The following is a 6,311-nucleotide window of genomic DNA, read 5'->3' on the forward strand; positions in this document are numbered from 1 at the left end:
GCTTTAAGGTGCATACCGCCTCCTTCTGGACTGGAGAGTGTAACATCAGGTCATTTTACACCTTACTGCAGGGGTCAGCAACCTTTACTATCAAAAGAGACATTTTAGGCAAATACATAAATAAATCTGTCTAGAGCGGCAAAACATTTGTAGTGAGGTAGGGGAACAAAAATCTGAGATTTCGAGAATAAAGTCACAACTTTACAAGAAAAAAAGTCATAATATTACCAAAATAAAGTCATAACTTTACAAGAAAAAAAGTCAATATTAACAGAATAAAGTCATAACTTTACAAGAAAAAAAGTCATAATATTACCAAAATAAAGTCATAACTTTACAAGAAAAAAGTCATAATATTACCAGAAAAAGTCACAACTTTAGAAGAAAAAAAGTCATAATATTACCAGAATAAAGTCATAACTTTACAAGAAAAAAAGAAAATAACTTGTAAAATTACTACTACTATACATATATAAACTAATATTATTTTTTTTATTCTCATAATACTACGGCTTTTTCTCTTAAACTTCTGACTTTATTCTCATAATATTATGACTTTATTCTCGAAATCTGAGATTTATTTATTTTTCCTCAATGTGGCCCTAATACTCCGTCGTACCGTCGTACCATAGACCTACAACGATGATAAATCAAAATGAAAATGTAAACAAAAAACAGTTATTCATTTCCATTTTTATAAATCCACAGGGAGCCACTGGAGAGAGGCTAAAGAGGCGCATGAGGCTCCGGAGCCTCAGGTTGCAGACCCCTGCGTTACTGCTACTCTTAAACTCTACCCACCAATCCTGTGTCTCTTAAAGGTCCCGAAGTGAGATCTTCATGTCTTTAATATTATAAAGCAGGTTTAAGAAATATATAAATACTGTGAAACTATCAAAACGCTCAATATACGGAGAAAAACACACAGCCTGTATTCACAAACAAAAAATTGGAAAAATGTTGGAAAACAAAAGTCCAAACAATGTCTGAAAAAGGTAAAAAAAAAAGAAAGAAAAAAGTCTGAAAAAAAAGTTTGAAAAAGAATATTTGAAAAATGTTGGAAAACAAAAGTCTAAACAATGTCTGAAAAAGGTAAAAAAAAAAAAAGAAAGAAAGAAAAAAGTCTGAAAAATGTCAGAAAAAAAAGTCTGAAAAATGTCTGAAAAAAAGTCTGGAAAATATCTGAAAAAAAAGTTTGAAAAGAAATATTTGAAAAATGTTGGAAAACAAAAGTCTAAACAATGTCTGAAAAAAAATCTGAAAAATGTCTGAAAAAAAAGTTTGAAAAAAAATGTTTGAAAAAAAAGTCCGAAATTTTTTTTTGAAAAATGTTGGAAAACAAAAGTCTGGAAAAAATGTCGGAAAACAAAAGTCTGGAAAACAAAAGACTGGAAAAAAATGTCTGAAAAAAAACTTTGACAAATGTTGGAAAAAAAGTCTAAACAATGTCTGAAAAAGGTAAAAAAAAAAAAAAAAAAGAAAAAAAAGACTGGAAAAAATGTCTGAAAAAAAAAGTTTGACAAATGTTGGAAAAAAAAAAAAGTCTAAACAATGTCTGAAAAAGGTAAAAAAAAAAGAAAGAAAAAAGTCTGAAAAATGTCTGAAAAAAAAGTTTGAAAAAGAATATTTGAAAAATGTTGGAAAACAAAAGTCTAAACAATGTCTGAAAAAGGTAAAAAAAAAAAAGAAAGAAAGAAAAAAGTCTGAAAAATGTCAGAAAAAAAAGTCTGAAAAATGTCTGAAAAAAAGTCTGGAAAATATCTGAAAAAAAAGTTTGAAAAAAAATATTTGAAAAATGTTGGAAAACAAAAGTCTAAACAATGTCTGAAAAAAAATCTGAAAAATGTCTGAAAAAAAAGTTTGAAAAAAAATGTTTGAAAAAAAAGTCCGAAATTTTTTTTTGAAAAATGTTGGAAAACAAAAGTCTGGAAAAAATGTCGGAAAACAAAAGTCTGGAAAACAAAAGACTGGAAAAAAATGTCTGAAAAAAAACTTTGACAAATGTTGGAAAAAAAGTCTAAACAATGTCTGAAAAAGGTAAAAAAAAAAAAAAAAAAGAAAAAAAAGACTGGAAAAAATGTCTGAAAAAAAAAGTTTGACAAATGTTGGAAAAAAAAAAAAGTCTAAACAATGTCTGAAAATGGTAAAAAAAAAAGAAAGAAAAATGTCTGAAAAAAAAGTCTGGAAAATGTCTGAAAAAAAAGTTTGAAAAAAAATGTTTGAAAAATGTTGGAAAACAAAAGTCTAAACAATGTCTGAAAAAGGTAAAAAAAAAAAGAAAGAAAAATGTCTAAACAATGTCTGAAAAATGTCTGGAAAAAAAGTCTGAAAAATGTCGGAAAACAAAAGTCTGGAAAACAAAAGACTGGAAAAAAAAGTCTGAAAAAAAAGTTTGACAAATGTTGGAAAAAAAGTCTAAACAATGTCTGAAAAAGGTAAAAAAAAAAAAAAAAAAAAAAGTCTGGAAAATATCTGAAAAAAAAGTTTGAAAAATGTTGGAAAACAAAAGCCTAAACAATGTCTGAAAAAAAATCAGAAAAATGTCTGAAAAAAAAGTTTGAAGAAAAAGTCCGAAATTTTTTTTTGAAAAATGTTGGAAAACAAAAGTCTGGAAAAAATGTCGGAAAACAAAAGTCTGGAAAACAAAAGACTGGAAAAAAAATTCTGAAAAAAAAGTTGGAAAAAAGTTGGAAAAAAAGTCTAAACAATGTCTGAAAAAGGTAAAAAAAAAAAAAAAGAAAAAAAAATGTCTGAAAAAAAAGTCTGGAAAATGTCTGAAAAAAAAGTTTGAAAAAGAATATTTGAAAAATGTTGGAAAACAAAAGTCTAAACAATGTCTGAAAAAGGTAAAAAAAAAGAAAAAAGAAAGAAAAAAGTCTGAAAAATGTCAGAAAAAAAAGTCTGAAAAATGTCTGAAAAAAAGTCTGGAAAATATCTGAAAAAAAAGTTTGAAAAAGAATATTTGAAAAATGTTGGAAAACAAAAGTCTAAACAATGTCTGAAAAAAAATCTGAAAAATGTCTGAAAAAAAATTTGAAAAAAAATGTTTGAAAAAAAAGTCCGAAATTTCTTTTTGAAAAATGTTGGAAAACAAAAGTCTGGAAAAAATGTCTGAAAAAAAAAGTTTGACAAATGTTGGAAAAATGTTGGAAAGCAAAAGTCTAAACAATGTCTGAAAATGGTAAAAAAAAAAAAAAAAAAGAAAGAAAAATGTCTGAAAAAAAAGTCTGGAAAATGTCTGAAAAAAAAGTTTGAAAAAAAATGTTTGAAAAATGTTGGAAAACAAAAGTCTAAACAATGTCTGAAAAAGGTAAAAAAAAAGAAAAATGTCTGAAAAAAAGTCTGGAAAATATCTGAAAAAAAAGTTTGAAAAAGAATATTTGAAAAATGTTGGAAAACAAAAGTCTGGAAAAAATGTCTGAAAAAAAAAGTTTGACAAATGTTGGAAAAATGTTGGAAAACAAAAGTCTAAACAATGTCTGAAAAAAAATCTGAAAAATGTCTGAAAAAAAAGTTTGAAAAAGAATATTTGAAAAATGTTGGAAAACAAAAGTCTAAACAATGTCTGAAAAAGGTAAAAAAAAAAAGAAAGAAAGAAAAAAGTCTGAAAAATGTCAGAAAAAAAAGTCTGAAAAATGTCTGAAAAAAAGTCTGGAAAATATCTGAAAAAAAAGTTTGAAAAAGAATATTTGAAAAATGTTGGAAAACAAAAGTCTGGAAAAAATGTCTGAAAAAAAAAGTTTGACAAATGTTGGAAAACAAAAGTCTAAACAATGTCTGAAAAAAAATCTGAAAAATGTCTGAAAAAAAAGTTTGAAAAAGAATATTTGAAAAATGTTGGAAAACAAAAGTCTAAACAATGTCTGAAAAAAAATCTGAAAAAAAATCTGAAAAATGTCTGAAAAAAAAGTTTGAAGAAAAAGTCCGAAATTTTTTTTTGAAAAATGTTGGAAAACAAAAGTCTGGAAAAAATGTCGGAAAACAAAAGTCTGGAAAACAAAAGACTGGAAAAAAAATTCTGAAAAAAAAGTTGGAAAAAAGTTGGAAAAAAAGTCTAAACAATGTCTGAAAAAGGTAAAAAAAAAAAAAAAGACTGGAAAAAATGTCTGAAAAAAAAAGTTTGACAAATGTTGGAAAAATGTTGGAAAACAAAAGTCTAAACAATGTCTGAAAATGGTAAAAAAAAAAAAAAAAAGAAAGAAAAATGTCTGAAAAAAAAGTCTGGAAAATGTCTGAAAAAAAAGTTTGAAAAAAAATGTTGGAAAAATGTTGGAAAACAAAAGTCTAAACAATGTCTGAAAAAGGTAAAAAAAAAAGAAAAAAGAAAGAAAAAAGTCTGAAAAATGTCAGAAAAAAAAGTCTGGAAAATATCTGAAAAAAAAGTTTGAAAAAGAATATTTGAAAAATGTTGGAAAACAAAAGTCTGGAAAAAATGTCTGAAAAAAAAAGTTTGACAAATGTTGGAAAAATGTTGGAAAACAAAAGTCTAAACAATGTCTGAAAATGGTAAAAAAAAAAAAAAAAGAAAGAAAGAAAAATGTCTGAAAAAAAAGTCTGGAAAATGTCTGAAAAAAAAGTTTGAAAAAAAATGTTGGAAAACAAAAGTCTAAACAATGTCTGAAAAAGGTAAAAAAAAAAAAAAAAAAAAAGTCTGAAAAATGTCTGAAAAAAAGTCTGGAAAATATCTGAAAAAAAAGTTTGAAAAAGAATATTTGAAAAATGTTGGAAAACAAAAGTCTAAACAATGTCTGAAAAAGGTAAAAAAAAAAAAAAAAAGTCTGAAAAATGTCTGGAAAAAAAAGTCTGGAAAATGTCTGAAAAAAAATGTTTGAAAAATGTTGGAAAACAAAAGTCTAAACAATGTCTGAAAAAGGTAAAAAAAAAAAATAGTCTGAAAATTGTCTTTAAAAAAATCTGAAAAATGTCTAGGAAAAATGTTGGAAAAATGTTGGAAAACAAAAGTTTGAAAAAAAATTCCGAATTTTTTTTTGAAAAATGTTGGAAAACAAAAATCTAAACAATGTCTGAAAAAGGTAAAAAAAAAAAAAAAAAAAAAAAAAAGGCTGAAAAACGTCTGAAAAAAAAGTTTGAAAAAAAAGTTTGACAAATGTTGGAAAACAAAAGTCTAAACAATGTCTGAAAAAGCTAAAAAAAAAAAAAAAAAAGACTGGAAAAAATGTTTTTTTTTTGTGAATGACATCAGCTAACAGGAAGTAAACATGGACCCAAGCTGTTGCATATCAACGCAATTCCGTTGCAGTTCCACTGCCATTCCATTGAAATGCGCTAAAACGGAGCATTTCTGACAGAGGGTGAATACAGGTATATTCAGACGGACAGTATGAGGAAAATAATGTGTTGTTTGAACATTAAAGCATGTAAACATGTTCTAGTAGAAACCCCAAAATACAAGTATGAATCTGAGGATGAGCATGATATGTCCCCTTTAAGAACATTAATAGAACATTAATAATAAGAACATTAATAGAACAGTAATAGAACATTAATAATGCCTTCCTGGTGCCTTCAACCGACTCACCCTCTGTTCCCAGTATCCCCATCAAATCCCAGTCCCGTCCCTCCTCTCTGACTTGGTCCTGTAATATTTGTCTTTCATACTTTTTTTTACAATGAATTAGGATACGCTGCAAATTTCCTTTAACATCACAATCCCCTCGAACACTTGTCACTGTTCCTTTTCCCCGTTAAAGCCAAAGTGCTATTAAGACCTGTGTGATCCAGTCTGAGTCTTGTTATGATGATTTCCTCCCTTGTGTTCCTTTCTTTTTATTTCTTTGTTATGACCGACTTCTGAAATATCTCCTTCCTTTCTGGTCCTCCTCCCATCTTTTCTGCCATATCTCCACTCCTTTCCTCTTAATCACCGCTTTTCCTTCTCCTTCCCCAAGTAGAACTGATACTGTTATTTCCTTTTGCGAGGAACTTTTTGCTAGTTTATCGGCAAACTCATTCCCTTTCACCCCCTCGTGTGCTGGAACCCAACAGAATAATACATCTATACCCCCTTTATGCAGTCTTAGCAAGCTGTAGTATAGTTCAATGAGTATCTCCTCCCTTACAGCTTTTGTTGACTGTATGCTTTCCAGAACAGCTTTTGAATCGGTGCACAGCACCACTCTGTCAGGTCTGACCTCTTCAACCCGCTGTATATATATTATTATATACAATAATGATTGCCACTATTTCTGCTGTATATACTGACACCTGGTCTGAAATTCTTTTGGAGATAGATATTTTAAACTCGGGAATATAAACACCAACTCCCACACACTCCTGTTTGTTCTTGGAAC

The sequence above is a fragment of the Sebastes fasciatus genome, chromosome 12 (genome assembly GCF_043250625.1).
Source record: "Sebastes fasciatus isolate fSebFas1 chromosome 12, fSebFas1.pri, whole genome shotgun sequence".
In the NCBI taxonomy this organism is placed as follows: Eukaryota; Metazoa; Chordata; class Actinopteri; order Perciformes; family Sebastidae; genus Sebastes; species Sebastes fasciatus.